Source organism: Euprymna scolopes, chromosome 10 (genome assembly GCF_053919585.1).
Source record: "Euprymna scolopes isolate OS-2025 chromosome 10, ASM5391958v1, whole genome shotgun sequence".
NCBI classification, from domain to species: domain Eukaryota; kingdom Metazoa; phylum Mollusca; class Cephalopoda; order Sepiida; family Sepiolidae; genus Euprymna; species Euprymna scolopes.
The window spans coordinates 19,836,215-19,859,088 of NC_136491.1; the positions used below are offsets into that span (position 1 = coordinate 19,836,215).

General features: G+C 33.9%; 1 protein-coding gene across 4 annotated transcripts in view; it reads left to right on the forward strand.

Moving 5' to 3' along the window:
* Positions 1 to 22,874, forward strand: part of LOC145285841 (transmembrane protein 45B-like) — a 148,252-nt gene that overhangs the window by 77,906 nt on the left and 47,472 nt on the right. For all 4 annotated transcript variants that reach the window (XR_013869081.1, XM_080134280.1, XM_080134281.1 and 1 more), the window contains one exon: positions 1,228 to 1,303. The gene's annotated coding sequence lies outside the window, so the exon portion shown is untranslated. The remainder of the gene's footprint in view (positions 1 to 1,227; positions 1,304 to 22,874) is intronic.

Below are 22,874 nucleotides of genomic sequence, written 5' to 3' on the forward strand. Positions count from 1 at the left end.
AATCATTTGAGGCCTTTAACTTTTAGTTTTGGAAGAGATAGTTCGAAAATATGGAGACAGACAAATATAGTGAGTTTTATAAAATACTTAAAATATAAAATTTATAAAATACTTAATTTTTTATAAATAACTGAAATCTGACTTCAACTAATCAGAAGTTTACAATAATACACCCATACAATAATACGCCCATACAATAATACACCCATACAATAATACACCCATACTTAATTAAAAAATCGTTCTAAGAGCCAGTTACCTGTTACATAAACAAAGACCCAACAGACAGTCAATCAAACTCTTGTTGTTGTTCTCATAGCACAGCCAACAATTTCTACTACTCAAAGACAAATTATATACATGCTCAGCATCTTTCTTTTCAGATTTTACTTGAAAGTAGAAATTTTTATCTCTTTATTAGACATTTTTACATGGTATTTTAAACAAAGCGTATTAAATAAACATTAATTGGTCCCCCCGGTCCGTTCGTATGTTCATATGTCTATACTTTTCTCAATAACTATGCCTTGGAATTTTTTTGAAATTTTGCACAAACATTAATCATGATACGAGTAAAAAAGTAACAGAACGGATTTTCCGGGAAAACTCCAGTTGGTGCCTTTCGGGTTAAAATGGCTAAAATTGACACTTTTGTGTTTATTAAAAAAAAAAAATTGATACCTTGGGTTTTTATAAAACTTTCTGAAAAGTTGTAACTAACTGATTTCTATATAATTTTGTTTGTCTATACTTCGCAATAACTTCTGGGTGAGCCCTAGGGGTTCTTTTAGTGCTAATAAAAACACTCCATTTTTGGGACTATTTTACCATATTTGTCCAAAGTTTTCTGTGTATGTCTATTTAGCAGTTTTGCATGGTGCTGAACTCAAATTTAAATATGGTAAGGCCTTAGGGACTTTTGGAGCTAAATAGGGCAAATGATGTACTTAGTCATTTCTTTTTTTATGTGGTGCAGAACTCAAATTTACATATGTTAAGGCCTAAAACTGCACCGTTTTTCCATTTTCACCAGGATTTGACATTCCCTGGGGACTTTTGGGGCTAAATTGGGAGGTGGGGGATGCTGAAATTAGTGATTTTTTTTCTATGCCTCGTTCACTGTGCACTCACGGGGGGGGGGCATGCATGCTTCACTTGTTATTTATATAAATTGTTTTTGTCAGTTTTAGACATTGTATATTACTCTACAATTTTTTTTTTTTTCAGTCCATAAACTCTGTGAGATGTTTCAACAATACTCTTTATTTTCTTTGAGCAGACAATCTTCATCATTGTTTTGGAGGTAAGTAAAAAAAATGTATATTCTTTAATGCTAATTTTCCTTGGATTTATCAGCTTATCCTTATATTGGAATATTTCCCCCTCCCCCCAAAAAAAAGATTAGTAAACCTTTTCCTTCTTTTATTTTTTTTTCCTTTCAAATATCCAACCAGTTTCCAAGCCTTAAAATGTTAGTCTTTAATCTCCATGGAAATTGCCCTGTTCATTTATATTTTTCACTGAAGATAAAAAAAAAAAGAAAGACTTTACGATTTAGGTCATCCTATGATCTTTTTATTTATACCTGCAGTTCCTGAAAACGATTTACTAAGATTAGCTTTGTCTAGTGAAAGGATAAAGGGATGGTCACTGAATAACACTGTGCAAAAATTGTGTCGCCAGTCTACTTAGTTGCCTTCCTTGAAAACTGATACATCATAATTAATCAGCAATTATTCTTTCAAACATATTTTGCTGAAGGCAATAGATATTCTGTGTCTATTCTAAAACAAAAAACAAAAAAAAAACACTATCAAATGACTTGACAATATTGTGTTAGATATTCAGTGAATGGCTCCACTAGTATATAATTTAGTTAGTTGAAAATAATAGGAAATGAAAACTGGTAAGAGATCAACTTGGTGATCAGTTGAAAACTGCTTATGCTGTGAGAAACGCATGTAACACCACATGTCTCAAAGAGAGAGGGTGATAGAAAAGAGACCGGAAGTATAAAAGATGTTTGGACGTGTAATGACTGGGGCTATCACAACAGAATATTCTTTTCATTGTTTTAACTCTTGAGTATATATCCGTTAATATCTTATATCGTTTTATATAGACTGATGTGGTTCTTGGCTGATTAACTGTGTCACATATATACTCGAGAGTCAAAAGAATAAAAAGAATGTGCTGTTGTCACAGCCCTAGCAATGACATGGGCTGATATGATATAATTAATTTGTGATTTTGATCTCTTTCTTTGTCTTCCAGCAATCGCATTGGTCAGTGATTTGGAACAAAGATTGCATTGAATAAATGGTTACTTCTATCAGGTTTTTGTTGCATAAATATTTTTGAATATATAAATAAGAAGTTTTAAATATTTTTGAATGTATAAATAAGTTATAAATATTTTTGAATGTATAAATAAGAAGTTATAAATATTTTTGAATGTATAAATAAGAAGTTTTAAATATTTTTGAATGTATAAATAAGAAGTTATAAATATTTTTGAATGTATAAATAAGAAGTTTTAATTAAAGGATGTCATTCCTTCAGTTCAGGAGGATTATCACAGAATTGCTTACAGGAAGAGCAACCTTGAGAATGCAATAACCGGATGCAATTAAAACAAGCTCTCTTTAGTAGAATTAGTTATAATGAAGGTTTTCACATGTTCAACTGTCTATAATAAACTTTCAGACCGATGACAATAGAGACAAACCAAGTATGCCAGATGTTTTGCATGCCAAGCGACTGTTTGCCAAAGGGGGAAAGATTTGCTCAGATCTTTTGGATTTTGTAGTGACTAATTTGTATATCTAGATACCAAACGACTTTAAAAAGACTAAATAAGGATGAGGCAAACTGATTTAGGCAACTGAAAGAAGAGGGAGCATTGGTTTTGATACTTTTGTCATTACATTTAAATTTCTGCATGTTGATACAGTTGGGAGCAGGGAGGAAATTCCAACAAAGCAAGAAGCTATCAGAATAGAAACTCTTCCGGTATTTTAGCTCGTTACAGTGAATGGATTATATTTTCTTGCTAGTCGGATGGATAAGCAGTATTTACGTCGGGATTGGGAGAAGGTAATTCATTGGAACACATTTCATAAAAATACTTGTAAAATAAGTACAGGGATGCAAGGCTGCGACGATGGGATGGATAACGATATACATTGCAGAACTTATTAGATAGTCATTCGTGGTAAGTGAGTGATGAGCATCATTCATTTATCTCATATAAATCAAACGATTATTGTTGGCATTCATTTCCCAGATATCTCTCTAGTTAGAATTATTTCTAAAATGACATTTGAGTATTTACAGAGGGACCATGTGAAGGTTGCCAACATCCCTAAGTGAAATTGTTTCAGTGGAAGGAACTAAACTCAAACTCTCTTTTGTTCCTTTCCCAGTTTCTCTTTCTTTCGTACCCTTCCTGCACACTCTCCCATTAAAAGATATTAGACTTGTAAAGAAAATAATTCTGGCTGATTCTAAAACTTGTCAATATAACCCTGTTTTTATTTTTATTTTTTTTTTTTAAGTAAGTTCTATTATAATCAAATTTATGAATTCATGAACCTAATTCAGGCCACTCCTTTTATGTCAGCACGATTATTTGAAGAGCGTAAATAAAAAGGGAGACTTCAAAGAAACCAGGTCTTTTCACTTAGCAAAATCTTAGGAAATGTTAAGACCATTTTTTGTAAAGATGAACAAATATTATGTTTGTAAAACCAGGATTGCCCCTCCCCCCCCCCAAAAAAAGCTCTTCGCATTTGCACTGATAAATCTTGGTCAACAATTGCTCCATTTTCAGTTTTATTTATTTACTAGCGAGGGGTACCCGGCGTTGCCCGGGTGTTTGGAGGTGTGTGTGGAAACTCCGGGGTCGAGGGAGTTAAAAAAAAAAAAAAAAAAAAAAAAAAGTAAGTATGAGGATCGAACTCGAACTCTTGAGGCAAAGTTGTAAATTAAAGTGTGAAAAAAACAAACAAAAAAAAAAAGTGCGACGTTAACCATTGCCCCACCGCGATATGCGAACGGAAACCCGTTTGAATTTATTTAATTACTTGGATTTATCAGGTGCCCGTTTTAATGAGTTAATAAGGTCAAGTTTGACTGCGGGATTTCATTTACTGCGGAACGCTCCCCCCCCCCAGATGTTATAGGAAAAAGACTAACCCACATGCGGCGAGCGACAAATGTTGAATATTTATCTTTCCGAAATCGAGCAAATTAAATAGACAGGCAAGCTTCGTTGTTAACTATGAGATATTACGATTTATATGTGATATAAAAAGTTTTAAAAAGTTGTGAAGCGAGCGACCGCTTCTCTGAAAAAAGCCTTTTGTTGACATACAGAAAAACGAACATACATACATACATACATACATACATACATACATACATACATACATTTTCGCTTTTATATACATAGATTTTTTTTTAATGGAACATTTATCTCTGTTTGGTAACAGTTTGGACAACGGCGAAACATCTGTAGCCTTTGGGTAAATTATTGATTTGCTTTCTTACGTGCATTCTAACAACAAAAAAATATATGTGCAAATACGACTCTCGCATTACATACATTTTAAAACAGGATACTTAATTTTCTATTTTAATTAAATTTGCAGCTAGGGATATTTTGTAGGTAGCTTACTGGTATTTATTTGCTTCCCCACGTAAGCAAAATGTGACACAATGTCGTTTTTAATGTGTGTGTGGGGGAGGGGACCAGCTCCCCAAAAAAGTCACTCTGGAAGTAGGCAAAATAATAAATTGCCTCAGTATAGAGGGTTTCCCCTCCACTGACAAAGGACAAATTAAGTTTAATGCAGCATCAGCACAGATATTACACTGTGATCTTAGCCCGAAGGCTAAAGGTAGTCTATTCACAACCTCCTTTATTACGTCTTCTTTTATAAGTATTTCATTTTTCGTTTCTTTTTTTTTCTTTTTTTTTTTTTTCCTTTTTTTTTTTTTGCTTTGTGTATTTGTCTTTTTCGTTTTCTTTATCTTTCTATCTCTTTTCATTCTTTTTTTTTTTAACTTTTAATTTCGTATTTTACTTTTCTTTTTCCTCTCTCTTTTCTTTTTCCTTTTTCTGTCCTTTTGTCTGTTACCCTTTCTATCATTCCCGATTTCTTCCCCCTCGTTCTATCCTTTTCTCTTCCCTTTCTCATTTTGACGCTTTTTTTTTCTGTTATAAACGAGATGCGTTTGTCATACCACGATCTTTGTTGGTTTTTGAAATGCATTTCTCTTTTGCATACTCTTTTATTTTTCTTGTTAATTGCATCACTCTTTCACATCTCTCTCTCTCTCTCTCTCTCTCTCTCTCTCTCTCTCTCTCTCTCTCTCTCTCTCTCTCTCATTATATTGCGAAAACCAAGAAAATGGCTTATCGTTAAAGCATCCGCGAGTCATGTGGAATCAAGCTGTCAAGGAGAAGGAAGAAAGAATCAAGATAGCGGCGCTTACAACTTTTATAACTAGTGGTCTCGCAAAGTGATACAAAATCTCGCTGCTCGTGTGCAAAATCTTGTTGCATAAAAGAAGGCCACCAGGAGAACATAGACAATGTATGAGAATCCTTGGAGATTGTTGTATCGTGTTACTAAGTTATATTGCTATCTTGTCTTTTTTATTTTTTCCTTTACGTCCTTTTTGTGTTATATAGTCTTGGAAGTTTTTTAACCTTTAAAACTATATAAAACAAATGATTTTTTTAATATTTTTTATCATTCGTTGGAAAACTATTTAGTCAGTAAGTCATTTAATCACCTGCAATCACTATATCAACTTGCTCTCTCGAATTCACTATAGTCCTAATATTAATTTAAGGGATCGTCAGTTGTTTACCATGAAACACTGTTTCGGGGATTTAAAAACAAAACAATGTATTAAATCATGGCTCCCCAGCAATATTGATCAAACACCACCTCCCTTAATCACAAACACAATATATATATATATATAAGCTTGAATTGTCTCGGATGGTGACTCATCAGATCCTTTTAATGTCACCAATAACGGTTTTGTCTTGTTTTCTGTGATGCTCCATAATGCATTTGATGACTCATCATCTGACAGAAACTCTTATCCAAATAGCAATCATCAGAGATCTTCTTCTCTTTCCTGATGATGCTCTTCTCGTTGCTGCATCTCATGAAGAAGCCCAATCACTCGACGATCGTTTTTCAGCAGTGACAAAGGTGTTTGAATTGACAATTAGCATTTAAAATGCAAAAAAAAAGTAGTACATAAGCTAAAGTCAACACCGTAACAATTTCTTGGAGTGCAATAGAATCCACCTATACATTGCTTTCCTGCAATCCTTGTTCATGTTGATGGCAAAAAACAGAATTTTTTTTCTTTTAACATAGGCATCACCACTTATCAAGGCCAAGAGGCCACTCGAGGATAAGGGTTAAAGAGTAAACAGTAGAAATTGGACAATATAGTAATTGTTAGTAATGGAAATTCGGTAAATTTGTTAAAACGTAGATTCCATGAACAAAGCTTCTTTCTTAGAAGTGCACGCCAGTGGAACTCTCTTCCATCTGCCTGACTACAACCTGGATGTCTTCAAGTCCAACATAAACAAATTCCTGATGAACCGCCCCCTTAAGACACTTTATCAAATCTCCAATACTAACGATTACTACGATACTATCCCATTGATTACTGTACACGCAATAACCCTTATCCCCGAGTGGCTTCCAGGCCTTGATAAGTGGTGACACCCGTGTAAAAAAAAACAAAAACAAAAAAAAAACTTGTCTATGTTAGAGTTGAAGACAACCATATTGTAGTCAGTTGGAAAGCAGGAAAACGGAAGACAATTCCATAGGCGTGCAGTTCTAAGAAAGAAGCTTTGCTCATGGAACCTACGTTTAGGTTAAGGCACAGATAAAGAATGGGGAAAATTATTGATAATGTTTTCTGCTAGACGAGTGTTTCTTGTGTAAGTTTGGCGAGGGGGGGGACCATAGATTGGAGCTCAGCCAAGCATTTGCCATGAAAATAACGATAAAGCGAGACAAACTCGCAACATTTCTTCTGTGAGAAAGAGATTGCAGGGAAGAGAAAAGGACATCTCCTACGAGGCTACAAGGTCTATTTTGAACTATCAAGGCAGGATAAGTCCTTTCTAGCAGCTCCTGCTCAAATGAGGCAACAGTATTCTATCCTTGTGAAATCCTTTAACTATGAAGGAAGCAATATTACACTGCACAACGGATGATGAGATTACTAATCGAATTACAAAGGCAAGTGGAGCATCTGGAAAGCTTAGGCATTGATTGTGGGACGAACGTGGTATTAGACTTGAAACTAAAATAAATGTGTACAAAGTTGCTGTGTTAACCACTTTATTATACGGATCAGAAACATGGACAGCACACAGTTGTCACATTAACAAACTTAATGTCTTCCACAAGATTTGTCTGCGAACAATATGTGTTTCTCCCCGTGATAAGGTTCAAACATCGATTTCTTTTCTAAATGTAACATTACAAGAATAGAGAGTTATCTCATGCAGTTGTAGCTCTGCTGGGCATATATTGTGGAGAATGAATAATGACAGAATTCTCCAAAATGCTAATGTATGGTGAACTTGATGGTGGAGTAAGGAGTGTTGGGAGGCCTTTATTGAGATACAAAGATAAATTGAAAAGTAACCTTGTGTCTGTAAAAATACAGCCGAGCTGCGTATCGTTTCAAATGTCAAACTGAAGCTAAATATCACATACTAACAACAATTGCTCACCTTCACAATGTAAGAGAAAATCGAAAGATGTCAGTACACAACTGCTCATTTTTCCCATCCAAAAATTGGGGAACTATTCGGTTACTATTTTATGTTAAACTAACCTGGGTACCCGGTGTTGCCTGGGTGTTTGGAGGTGTGTCTTGAGCTAAAAATAAAAAAAATAAAAATTGTAGGCTTGAACCTGTACTGCGAAGAAGGAAAAAAACGTGAAAAATTTTTTTTTAAAAACGTGACGTCTTTGCTGTTGCGCCCATCGCCAAAGCAGAAGTGACGAATCTTTAAAATAAGTCTAGTCAATCGAAAAGAGAGGATAACTTTCGAAAATATCGGCAAAAAAGCAACCCCCCTCCCTATAGAAAAGTGTCGAGTTGAAGGTGAAGGAATTAATGTTTTTAGCCAATTTTTTGATATTTGTCGTCTGAAAGGTTTCTGCACGTCTGTCAAAAGTTTTAAGCGGACATACAAACAAATAAACAAAAAAAAACACACAGGATTTATATTATAGACTAGCGAGGAGCCCGGCTTTGCCCGGGTGTTTGAAGGTATGTGTTAGTAGGGAGGGAGGTTCGAACTTGTGACGCAAAGGTGGAAAAGAAAGTGAAAGAAAACGTGCCATCTTACCGCTACGCTACGAAGTCATAGGAAGTGAAAAGCATTGAAATTTAGCGATGTCAATCAAAAAGTTGACTTGCTAACAGGTGCAGAAACGAACGTTGGCTGAAGGCCAGTTCAGCTTTCCGCCGTTTCATTTATTTGTTTACTCACGATGTTGGGGAAACGAAGCTAGACTGAAGCAATTTTAATTGTGTTTCTAGTGAATCTCTTCGAAGAACAGGAAGTTTCCCCACAGTAAAAAGTGTAATCTATATATATAAAAGCGAAAATGTTTGTTTGTGTGTGTGTGCGTTTTCGTGTATATCCGAGAAAGGGTTTTTCCAACGCCTTCTCATGGGTGTCGCTTCTTCTCAAAACTTTTTATATCAAATCTAAATCATAATATGTACGAGTTAACAACGGAGGTCGCCTGTCTATTTAATTTGCCCGACTTTCAAAAGATAAATATTCCACATATTCGGATTGCCGCATGTTGCTTTCACTTTTCAGTATAAAAACAGCGAAACTTGATTCAAACCGGATGTAAACGTCACCGTCAACTATCTTGCAATAAAACGATTTGACCTCATTAAAAACTGCAGAATAGCGTGATGTTTGACATTCACTTTTTAATCGCTCTTACATTGACTGTTGCTCTAGCGCAGGTGTTCAGGCTCAGCCTTATGAGCCTCAAGGCTCTGGGTTCGAGCCAACTTGTCACCAAACTCTCAACCCCCCTATTTTTCTTTTCCATTTTTAAAATCGCTGTTTGTTTTATCGTTTTTTATATTAACAGGGTTAAGTTTCCTCTTTGCTATTCTTTACCCCCCCCAAACACACACACCTACAAGCACCCGGACAACGCCAGGTACCCCCCGCTAGTCTATTCTATAAAGGAGAGATGTCTGTTAGTGTGTATGTATGTATGTATGCATGACTTGCTAAAATTTTTGAAATCTGAACAGGATAAGTATGATTCTGGTACTGTCTTAAAGGACAGAGACTCGGATGCATAATATGTGAAATTTAAAACAAAATATTAATTTTTTTCTACTTTAACGACCGCAGAATCTGATAGGAAGAGGTCACATAAAATCGTCTCTTCCGCTTTACATTAAGTACATAAATTGGCAACGTCATGGTATGATTATCGCGTGGTTGAATGGGTTAGAGGGTTGTGTCCAAACTATTAAATATGTATTTTATTTACTGCGGGTCTGTTCGCTTCTTTTTTATACGAAAAAGTCGAATCTATATGTGGCGATCGAAAAATGTTGAATATTTAACTTTTGAAAGTCGGGCAAATTAAATAGACAGGCGACCCCTGTTGTTAACTTGTAGATATTATGATTTCGATGTGATATAAAAAGTTTTAAGAAGTTGTGAGCCGACCGATCGCTTCTCGGAAAAAAGCCTTTCTCGGACATACACGAAAGCGCACACGCGCACACACACACACATTTTCGCTTTTATATATATAGATATATATGGCCCCAGACAACGCCGGGTATTCCTGCTGGTCAAAAATAATAGTATGACAATTAATAGTCTCCCTACAAATAAAAATAAGGTGTTACTCCAAAAGTTCCTGATATGTGTATGTAAATAAAACCTATAGTGCTAACCATTCAAAATAAATAGAAATGTAAATAATCCCGAAAGTATTTAACATTTATTCGCGTAAGAAAAAAAAAAAGAAATTTCCCACAAATAGAAATGAAAAGCAAGAGCCAGTGCTCAAAACAACGAGATATTATAAAAAGGCTGACTGGGAAGCCATCAGAGATCTTATCAGAGACGCCCCATGGGGAAATATTTTTTCTCTTCCTGCTGAAGAGTGTGCAACCGAGACCACTGAATGGTTCAAAACTGCAATCGAAACGCATGTTCCCATGCGGAAATTCTATAGCAAGCCCCACTCTCCCCAATGGTTTACTTCGACTTGCGCAACTGCCATTGCTCAAAGGCAGCATGCATTCCGCAGGTTTAACCGACATAAGTTCAGTTCAAACAGACAGAAGTACATAGAAGCTAGAAGTAACGTTAAGAAAGAAATAGCGACAGCTAAGAGGGAATTTATGGAAACCACTAAAAAACGCATCGAAGCACAAAAACTAGGAACTCGTGACTTCTGGAAAATCTACAACAGTGTAGTAAATAATGGGCAATCAACAATTCCCCCACTAACCAACAATCACGAGGTTCTTCGCTCAGCAACCGAGAAGGCTAACATGCTTGCCAGGCGGTTTGCCTCCAACTTCACACTGGACCCTCTAAACCACCCCCTACCTCAATTTCCTATGCGGACAGACGCCACGATAGACGATCTGATAATCACCCCTGCTCAGGTGCATGCTATCATAAAAAACCTTGACACTTCAAAAGCATATGGACCCGACCTCATCCCAGCTGTGCTATTAAAAAAGTGCTCAGCCGAAGTAGCTCCAGTTCTCTCCAAACTCTACAACAAATGCCTTAATGAATCTTGCTTTCCGGGCTGTTGGAAAACTGCTTCTGTAATACCAGTATTCAAGAATTCTGGCGAAAGAACTGACCCATTAAATTATCACCCTATTAGCCTCCTCCTACTTTTTGCCAAAATATTTGAGACCTTAATTAACCATGCTCTAGTCCAGCACCTTACAGATGCTAAACTTCTGACCGACCATCAATATGGATTTAGACAAGCCCGTTCCACGGCAGACATCCTCACTGTAATCTCTGAACGCATATACCATTCACTGGACAAAGCGGGAGAGGGCAGAGCGGTAGCTCTAGGTATATCAAAGGCTTTTGACAGGGTATGGCATGAGGGTCTCCTCAGGAAGATTAGATCTTACGGTATCACTGGTAGAATACTTAACATAATTAAATCCTTCTTAGATAAGAGAAAAATCCAGGTTGTCCTCGACGGTCGTACATCTAAACAATATGATATAAATGCGGGGGTGCCCCAGGGATCTATCCTTGGACCTCTGCTGTTCCTGATATTCATAAATGACCTCCCCGACAAAATTGCCTCTGAGATGGGTATATATGCTGATGACACCACACTCTATAGCAGGCACGACAGGAAAACAAATGAACATATATCTAAAGTAATGGCAGAAACACTAGAGGATGACCTCCAATCAGTAGTGGAATGAGGACAAAAATGGATGGTCACGTTCAATGCCGCCAAGACAAAACTGGTTTCATTCAATAATTACAAGAAACCTTCTCTACCACCTATAGCAATGCCCAACGACTCTTTATCTGAGAGTACATCTCTCAAGCTCCTTGGCCTAACGTTCACAGGAAACATGAGTTGGAACAATTATATCGAGGGCATTGCCAGGGCCGCTGCGAGGAAGGTGGGCTCTCTCTACCATGCTAGAAAACTTCTAACACCCGAAAGTATCCTGTACCTCTATAAGGCCACTATTCGCCCATGTATGGAGTATTGCTGTCATATGTGGGCTGGTGCATCGGCTACTAGTCTCTTGCTCCTTGACAGGGTTCAAAAGAGTGTCACAAATCTGATAGGCCCTAAACTGGCATCTAAGCTTCAGCCTCTGTCCCATCGTTGAAACGTTGCATCCCTCTGCTTGTTCTACAAGTATTATAATGGTAAATGCTCTGAAGAACTGCAAGCATTTATGCCCCCACGACGTGAACACCCTCGACAGACCCGACAAGCTGCAAAATCCCACCCCCACACTGTAGAGATCCCTAGATGTAAAAGATCTTTCTACTCCAGTAGTTTCTTCCCCAGAACTGCTAGACTTTGGAATTCCATTCCAGGTCACTGCTTCCCCAACTGTACTGACATGCATAAGTTCAAGTGCAACGTGAACCAACATCTCGCTGCCCTAATCCCTACATAGTACCTCAGTAGATGTTTCCCCTGATAGTAGCCCCCTACACCAAAGTGGCAATGTGCCTTGTTTGGGGTGAAAATGTAATAAAAAAAAATAAAAAAAAAGATACCTAAATTCGGAGATGTAATATTTTATTCTCTGATAAAGAATTCAAGCGAATAACTATGTTTAATTATAGTATTTGATTTTTAAAAATTTATCTAATCATAGGATTGCGTGTGTTATTTATTTTGTGTGCCACACTTACATCCGAGTGACTGTCGTTTAATTGTTATGGATTTCTATTTCTTGTAATGAATAATTTTACCAAGAATTCTTCATAAGTTTTGATTTCACTTCAAGCTGATACACTAAAGTCATATAGATAGCAAGGAGATCCAACGTTGCTTGGGATTGAATGATGATTAACGAATATTTCAAACTCCCATATTTTATTGTTATCGAAATTGGTGAAATAGACCATTTTTGTCAATCAAATTGGTTGATTACCTGTTCTTGTTGGGGATCCATCGTGAGGCACCAGGAGGATACTTCACAGGACTTCGCACAGTGACTTAATCCACAATACATTGTAGTCTACATTGCACTGTAGAGAACCTATTGTTGATTTTATTGAATTATATATATATATATACTAGCTGTACCCTGCCACGCGTTGCAGTGGCTCAATTTGGTGTAATGGAAAAATTTAATAAAAGAGAAAATGCATGTTTCTTATATTAGTACAGCAATCCACTGCAAAAAGTGAAAAAGAAGGCGAAACTGAAAAAAATGGTACTCTTGCAGAATTTGATCTGGATCCTCGAGAGTTTCTGTCAATCATTCATGTTTTGGACTTGACCAACAATCAGTGGATGAAGCCGAATGTAGCAAAAATGTTGAAACGCTAAATGCTTTTTTTTTTTGTTGTTGTTGTTTTAAAAAATGTGATTTAGTAATTAATATTTGGTTGATGGTGGGGGGAGGGGGGTTACTATACACAGATTCGAAAAAGTCGTCCAAAAACAAATAAATGAAAGCAAAGGTAAGGTAATTTACGTTTCTACCTAATTGGATAATTGTTTAGTGTTTTTATGTAATGTAAAATGTTTAATTGGCTCAAAAAACAGAAATGGTCGCGAATTCTGTTGAATACGTTAAGTTTGGGAAAGTAAGTTGAAAACTAAAAACTATACAAAACAGTGTCTGAAACTCACCGAACATATGTTACCATGACATAGGCTGGCATAATCGGTAGGTTTCTGACAGTATTTTGTATAGTTTTTTTAGTTTTAACTCACTTTCTCTAACTTAAAGTAATCAACAGTGTCCACCACCATTTGTAGCTTTCAAATACACCAATAAACACTGTTTTTCGAGCCGACTAAACGTTACATTAAATGAAAAGGGTTTATATTACTAAACACAGATACAAAGAAGTTGTCAAAAAATAAATATATAACAAATAAATGTTATCAAAGGCAAGAAATGTAAGTGTTCTACCTAACTGGATAAGATTTTAGTGTTTTTATGTAATGTATAATCGGTTCAAAAACATTCAATGTTTATCGGTATATCTGAAAAATACAAATGGCGGCAGACTGTATCGAACACGTTAAGTTTGGGGAAATTTTGGGAAAATGAGTTTAAACTAAAAAACTATACAAAATACTGTTAGGAACTCACTCAATATATGTTACCATGATGTAGGCTGGCATATAATCGGTGGTTTTAAACTTTTGCTCGATACAGGTGACGACTTTTAAAAATCCCTTTTAGTGATTACCTGGTTTGAGGATATTTGTACAACTAAACGGCAAATCTGCTCAAAAAAATCCGGTATTATTTTACTTTAAGGTCCATTTCACGTTCATATATAACAAAATATTTTATTGTAGATTTCGGTGTGCTAAAAACGAATCTGCAAACCGTTTACGTAGCAAAAAAAAGTTTTCATGACATTCATGAAATTACTTTTTCGAAAAGTGGGTGATCACTTTTCAATCTAAATTTAACTTAGAATGAGCACCCACTTTCTGGCCACCTGAGAGAGGGGCATTTTTCTGTTTCTTGGCTAAAAAGTTTTTTGTTTGATTTCTTTTGCATGGTAATAACCCCTGAACTCTGGGACTATTTTCCATTTAACAGCCGTAGCCTTCGTTTACGCTATGCGTAAGCATAAACGAAAGCTGTTTAGCCAATAAACATGGGAAAAAATCCCCCCTCTCTCAGGTGGCTAGAAAATGGGTGCTCATTTTAAGTTAAATTTACATGGAAAAGTGATCGCCACTTTTTCGAAAAAGTAATTTCTTCATATCATAAAAACTATTTTTTTGCGACGGAAACGGTTTGCAGATTCGTTTTTAGCACACCAAAATCTACAAAAATTTTTTTGTTATTTACGAACGTGAGACGCACAGCCCTTAATGGAAAATTATATAAAAAATCCGGGGGAAAATAGTTTTCAGTAAAAACAGCAAATGAATTCGATAGAAAAAAATGGATGCTATTTTTTTTTTTCTTTCTGTGTGTTTCTTGGCTAAAAAGTCTTTTTGTTTGATTTCTTTTGCATGGTATTAACCCCTGAACTCTGGGACTATTTTCCATTTCACAGACGTAGCCTTTGTTTATGCTATGCGTGAGCATAAACGAAAACTGTTAAATATGCATTCGCATACCAAACTGCCTTGTCAAAAAAACCTTTAAGCCAATAAACACGAAAATAAATGCCCCTTCCTCAGGTGGCCAGAAACTGGGTGCTCATTTTAAGTTAAATTTAGATGGAAAAGTGATCACCCACTTTTCGAAAAAAAAAATTTCTTCAGATCATGAAAACTATTTTGGTACTCCTTGGGCGTTGAGTTCCATGGCAACCCGCAGAATTATTTAATGGTCGTTCCCTTAGTACCCCCCCTAGTCAAGGCTAACGCATGCGCACGTAACATTTTTTATTTATTTACTTACGTGGTGGAGTTTCTATACTGATAGGTTTTTTGAAATTTTTTCACTGGATTATTATTGATTGAACACTAACCAGATTATGAAAAAAAATTGAAAAAAAAAAAAAAAATCATTTCAACATTTGAAAGGGGTACTCACTTTTTAGTTACCACGTTCTCGTAAATCGGTCACTTTTTATTTATTCATTTATTTTTTTTTCTAAATACGGAAGTGTCTTCGGGAGATATAAAATGGTCGCATGTTGACGAAGCAATGTATCGGGAGGCGTACGGGATTAAAAATTATTGGTAAATTTTTAGATTAGGTCCACCTCCTCAATTTTCTTTTAAATGACGACTTGAAATGGTTTTCGACTATGCTGAATACGAAAATAGCATCGAAATTTTGCAGAAATAAGTAGTTATCAAGATATAAAAAGTTGTATTATGCATTGTAATCTTTGGCGGCCATCTTTTTTACGTGTGTGTATTTGTTTATGGCGCGTGTGCACGTAAAAAGATGGCCGCCGAAGAATACAATGCATAATACAACTATTTATTTCCGCAAAATTTCAATGCAATTTGCGTGTTCAGCATACTCGGAAACCTATAAATGTCGTCATTGAAAGGAAAATTGTGGAGGTGGACCTAATCTAAAAAAATACCAAATTATTAAACATTTCTCCAGCATGTTAGTGAAATTTATAATACTTTAAAAAAATTAAAAAGAAACAAAACAAAAGTTTTGAAAAAAAACTCACCTTTCACAAAAACAATTTAAAAAAAAAAACCACAAACTGACTAAATAAGTAAAAAAAAAAAATAATTAAAAATCTCGAAACTTTATTTTCATGAAAACAATTAAAAAAAGTCCTGTTCTCTCTATTTTTTTTCTTTGAGAAACAAATATATTTCTGACTTACAAATGCGGTAGAGACTCATTATTTTTACTTTCTATGGTTTTGATATACCGCGTTTTTATTGCTTACAAAATGGGTGACTGATTTATCAGAACGTTGTAACTAAAAAGTGAGCACCACTTTCAAATGTCGAAATAATGATTTCTTTTTTACATTTTTTTTTTTTTTAATAATCTGTTTAATTAGTGTCCAATCAATAATAATCCAGTGAAAAAAAATTCCAAAAACCTATAAGTATAGAAATTAAGCATGGGAGTAATGGTTGTACAACGTCGCCTTTCGCACTTTTACAAACATTTTTTAAAAAAAGTAACTAAACCATTTATTGATAATTTGTCACGTGTACAAACATTTATTTATTTACGTAGGCTTAACTCCTTTCATGAATAAGAAAAGTTTTACTCTTTAAGAATAATAAAAGGAAAAAGTTACTGAACATTTATAAAAGGACTTCTTTGCATGAAGGCCAGAGGAATAGTTGGCCGAAAATTCGTGAAACAACAACTAATAAAGATGAGAATAATAGTCCGCAATAAATAAAAATGGTGCTAATGCAGAGAGCGATCCGCGCTATTTTTTAAATCATATTTCCACGTTTAAATAACGTTTTACGATATGTTTTTTTTTTTATTTATTCAATTGTAAGGTTAAAGTACAGAATAGGTACAAAACATCCTTACCTCCCCATGTTAAGAATGACTTTAAATAATAACATTATTTCAGCACGGATCACTCTCTGTATGAGTAATCTTATATAGAAAAACAAAAAAAAACCTCAAAAGCAAGCAACAAACTTTTTTTTTGCCTTATATAATAAAGAAAAGATGTGTAAATTAAAAAATTTGGAAGATAAACAAATGAAATATGTTTTTTTTTGTTTTTTTTTTTTACTTATCGAGTTAACAGAAAATGAAACCTTTCGTCAATTCGTGGCTGTGAAATGAATCGAACCGGAAGTTCAGTTTTATCAACAGAACAGATTCGCAGAAACGGTTAAAAAAATATATTTGTTTTATTTAATATTTTAATTTTAATTAGGTAAATTTATTTTAATAACATAAAAACATACCTCGACTCTAAAAATGGGTTGTCTGAAAATTTCAAATAAATTGGTAACGTAGAAATATGGTTTTATTCTTTTAGAACGAACCAACTTTACATTTTTATATATATATATATATATATATATATATATATATATATTACAGTTTGAATTAAAGTTCAAAATGCAAAAATCAAGTAGCATGGTTTAATTGCGCTCTAAACAGAAACATTCATTTCAAACACGCCCCTGTTATATCAAAGACCTAGTTCATTTTATATGCCAGGCCTTTCGCCTTGCATGACAACAAAACTTCTCAAATGCATTTGTGATGTTAGGCTGTATAAAATGTTAACTTTGATGAAAATCGCCTGTTCCTTCTTTCAGCAGATTTTTTCGATTATCGATACTTGTCAAAGACATTCCAATATAAAACCTATCGAAGAACACTGCTAGATACATAAAGTATATTAAGCCGTTGTGGAGTCGATAGGGAACAAACTGACAGACACACACACACACATTTTCTTTTATATAATAGTAGAGATAGAGATATTGACTTTTATATTTTTGTACACATCACAAAAATTTTATTTTTAGGCTTTTTCTAAACTTGTCAGAATTCATTGTGTGTTTCATCGTTCATGAAACACAGGCATTATTTTCATTCACTTTGATGGATGAATCAGTTGAAATCCACCATTTCCTTTTTTAGTTCTTGTCACGATGTAAACATAGTTAATGGACATTGTTCAGAAGTCTTTTTTTATAATTTTTTTTTTCTCTTGTTTCTGAATTATCTTTATTTTTTATTTTTTAAATGTAATTGTAATCTAGGTTTTCACTGCTGAGCAAATATTGAAATAAAAATAACTGAACCAGCAAACTGAAACGCTGGACATTTTTAGAAATTCAAGTCTAAGAGCATAAGTCTGGGGTCAGTATTTAGTCCCCACCCCCACCCCGTACCCGCATGCAAGGGCAACGTTAGATACGGGGTAAGTTTTTAATGCAGAGAAAATCCAGCTCCCCAAAACGGAGCAATCTAGATCGGAAGAAAAACAAATGCTCTCAGTCTCTTAATTTAAATAGGGTTTCTCTTCCTGAGTGAGGACAAAACAGATACTACACTTAGAGAAAAGTCAAGTATTTTTGTTTGTTTTAGGACATCAAAGTATTTTTTCTGCTAATTTATCATGTGGTTATAGTTTATTAAAAACATGGATAAAAAATTTAAAAGAATTAAGGTATTATTATTTCACAACATTGGAGTCACTCTGACTTATTCGGTCCAATATTTTTCTTTGAACGTATATCACAACGTTAATGACAAGCAATTTAAATTTGAACGTATATCACAACGTTAATGATAAGCAATTTAGATTTGAACGTATATCACAACGTTAATGATAAGCAATTTAAATCTGAACGTATGTCACAACGTTAATGATAAGCAATTTAGATTTGAACGTATATCACAACGTTAATGATAAGCAATTTAAATTTGAACGTATATCACAACGTTAATGATAAGCAATTTAAATTTGAACGTATATCACAACGTTAATGATAAGGAATTCAGATTTATTAAAACACGAAAATAAATTGGATTTAAGTTGCACACAAACACCGTCAATGGAATTTATGTCTACAATTGAATTGTCGGATTTTTTAACAATAAAACTTTCAGTGACACGTTCTTGTTATTTAACAATAGATCAAAAAGGTTAAATCGTATTTTGAATGTTTAAAATCTCCAACATTGCGAATAACATTGAAGGAAAAGTTGTAATTTTCCAAATAGAACGAAATACTTTCAAAAGGAAAAAAAACTTGGTCTTTCAACACAAAGTTTGGAAAAATCGTGATTCAACAATGAAGTAAAAAGCAAGATAAATAAAAAAAAGGTTGGTTTTCTTTCGTTAATCAGAAACTGCATAAATAAATTTTGTACAAGTTTTTTCCTTTCATTTGACAATCTACTTATCTCATATTAAGAAAAACTATGGATGGTATGAATTATATATATATATATATATAGATATATATATATATAATTCATTTCATGATTCTTTGAGGGGGGTACAGAATTTAAATATCGCAATCATGAAGGGAAGACTTTTATAATTCATGATTAAAAACGTTTTAAAAATAAAGTAAACGGGCTGAAGAGGAGAAGGATCTTCGAGTAATATTATTTCGTTGCTTTATTTTTAATCGCTTTCCCCCATTTTCCCCTTTTTCTTTTCTTACACATAACGTAACGCAACGTGATTTTATTTTAAATCGTACATATTTTCGATCCCCCCCCCTCTTTTAAACAGAAATCCCTCGATACAGCTTTGAAAAAGCGAGGGCGAAACCGGTCAGCTGACTTTCGCACTTTTTTCCTTCTCTTCTTCATCTTGTTTACTTTAGTCATGAATTATAAAAGTCTTCCTTTTATGATTGCCATATATATATATATATATATACATATATATATATATATATATATATATATACATATATATATATATATATATATATATATATATATATATATATATATATATATATATATATATATATATATAACACACACACACACACACACAATGTCAAAACACTGTTAATTCAATGCCCGAATAGCGCAACGGTTAGAAGCTCCGACTGTCGTTTGGTTGGTTGGGTTTCAATCTTCAGGTAGTGGCTTGTCTAGCCGCATTGATGAGCTGTGAAACAGCGAAACAGTACTGTATGTGGATGACATATATATATATATATATATATACAGAAAAGTTAATTATATCAAGTGATGGAATAAAAATGGAGGATTTCAAAAATGCATCCTGGAGATTTCCAGGCATTCGCAAAATTAACAGCTACAATTACAGAAGAAAATCGAAGCAGAAATATTGCAATTACATTTAAAAAATTAAAAAAAAAAAAACCTAAGATTCGACATGTGCAACAAAATAATTTTTTTTTCAATTGCTTTTTGAGTGGCAAAATGACGAAAGCGCATTCTCTCAGAACACGATTTAGAACACCACTGTAACCTTTAACTATAATCCTGATAACAATGCTCACTTTTACCTCATTTCAAGCATTATGTAGATATATATAATTAAGACTGAAAACTGGACTCATTTCAAAACGGTTTGGTTACTCTTAAGCTAAGATTTAGTGGAGCGATACAATGATGAAATTAGTTAGCAAATATAGTAAATAAGCATTATGATATCTTCAAAGGATCAGGGTCAAACACTGATTCGGAAATTAGAAGGGAAGTTTTAACAAACTGGAAAATGAGCCACATCTCCACTGAAGCAAATAGTAAACCACTGTCAGCAGTTGGCTGCCAATGATTTATTACTATGTTTGAGGATTAAATGGAAATCAAACAGAAAGAAGCGTTCATCGGAAAAATCTACCACAAGAAAATTTTTTTTAGTAAAATTTGATAGTCAAAAGAGAAGTACTCTGCTTTTTAATCCATGTTTTAGTTGCAAATAAATGCATTGGTACAGAGATTGTCTCTATATGAAGAATGAAAAAGTGCTTTAAATGCGATCATAAAATGTACTCATTGCAGAACAGAAAATAAAAGAAAAAAAATGAATCCTAGAAAAATGATTTTAATCATTTAATAAAATGGAATTTTGTTTCCTAAAAAATTTCAAATTAATCTTACGAAACAATATTTTCAAATTAACCTTTATAAAATAATATTTTCAAATTGACCTTACGAAATATTTTCAAATTGACTTTACAAAATAATATTTTCAAATTGACCTTACAAAATATGTTCAAATTAACCTTACAAAATAACATTTTCAAATTAACCTTACAAAATAATATTTTCAAATTAACCTTAAAAAATAATATTTTCAAGTTAACCTTAAAAAATAATATTTTCAAGTTAACCTTAAAAAATAATATTTTCAAATTAACCTTAAAAAATAATATTTTCAAATTAACCTTAAAAAATAATATTTTCAAGTTAACCTTAAAAAATAATATTTTCAAGTTAACCTTAAAAAATAATATTTTCAAGTTAACCTTACAAAATAATATTTTCAAGTTAACCTTACAAAATATTTTCCAAGATGTGCCCAAACTCCTTATATTTAAAATTCATGCCAACCATGCAAACACGCATCGATTTCAGACTTTATGACAACCATTAATTAACATTGAACGTATACTTTTCTCTGTCTCCACGAGGAGCCGATCTCTCGGGTTAATATCACTAGCCAAATGAAAAAAAAAAATATTTCTTTGAAAATAGTATTTTACACTCAGTCTCAAAAGAAAAAAAAAATTTAATCATTAAATAAAATAACACTATTTGGATTTCTAAAATTTTCAAATTAAAACAAAAAATAGTTTTATTAGTGTTGTTTGTGTTGTGAGACCGAAACTTACCTGCATCATGTACTCTTCCAATACTATATTACGATGCGAGATAACACTCTCAATAAGCAGTATCGTAATACCGTAGAATCAGCAAGAGTACTAGTAGTACGCAGCGTGTACGTTTACCCATAAAGAACACCACCGGATAGTTAGCTTACCATTTATCTTATCCTTGTAATCTTTTTGGTTAATATATCTTTCTTACACCTAATCCGTGTTCCGTGTTTTCCTTCCGTGGTCCCAACCTTGAGTCAACATCAATTAGGATCGTCAAATGTGACGAAATTGAAAATGTTAGGAAGTTTGCCTAAGTAAAACTATTAAATGGGAATATAAAAATGCAGCTGAATTCCAGATCTGATTTGTTATTTATAAATCTGTAGGTATGGAAGAAAATCGGCAAGTTAACTCTATTAAGCACTAATAAAATCACAACATGTATAAATTTAAGGCTGAACTGATAATCACACTACATGGAAAAACACTATAATATAAATCTCACCTGTATGTTTAAATCTATGTATGTATGTATATATGTATGTATGTTACTTTATTTTTTCACTTTCTTTTCCTCCTTCATGGTGTGGGTTCGAGCCTGTCTGCCCATTATCACTTTTTCTTTTTTTTTTTTGCTCAACACAGACCTCCAAACACTCGGGCAACGCCGAGCACCCAGGCTAGTTAAAACTAAAAGGCTTTGTAAATTCAAGTAATTTGATAAGAACATATTGGATAGAGAAGTTCCAACTGTGGGATTTAATGATAAATTCTGTTTGCCAGAATGTAAAACCTAAAGGCCACAGCAAAAATGTTTATAAAAGAGAATTTTTTTACAATTTTTTTTTTCTTTTCGGGTGTGCTTAGTAGATGCAACAAAGTAATTCAAGAATTTGAGTTGAAACCAAAAACAAGCGAAATGTCCTGCTCCTGTCAGAAGAAAAAAATGAACATAGTATTTTTTTTTAACATAGGCATCACCACTTATTAAGGCCAAGAGGCCACTCGAGAATAAGGGTTAAAGAGTATACAATAGAAATTGGTCAATATAGTAATCGTTAGCAATGGAAATTCAGTAAATTTGTTAACAAGTGGAACGGCTCATCAAGAACTTGTTTACGCTAGACTTGAAGACAACCATATTGTAGTCAGCTGGAAAGCAGGAAAACGGAAGACAATTTAACAGGCGTGCAGTTCTAAGAAAGAAGCTTTGATCATGGAATCTATGTTTAGGTTTAGGCACAGATGAAGAGTGGGGGGAATTATTGATAGTGTTTTCAGCTAGACGAGTGTTTCTTGTGAAAGTTAGGCGAGTGGGGACCATATATTATTCCTTAATTGGAATTCATT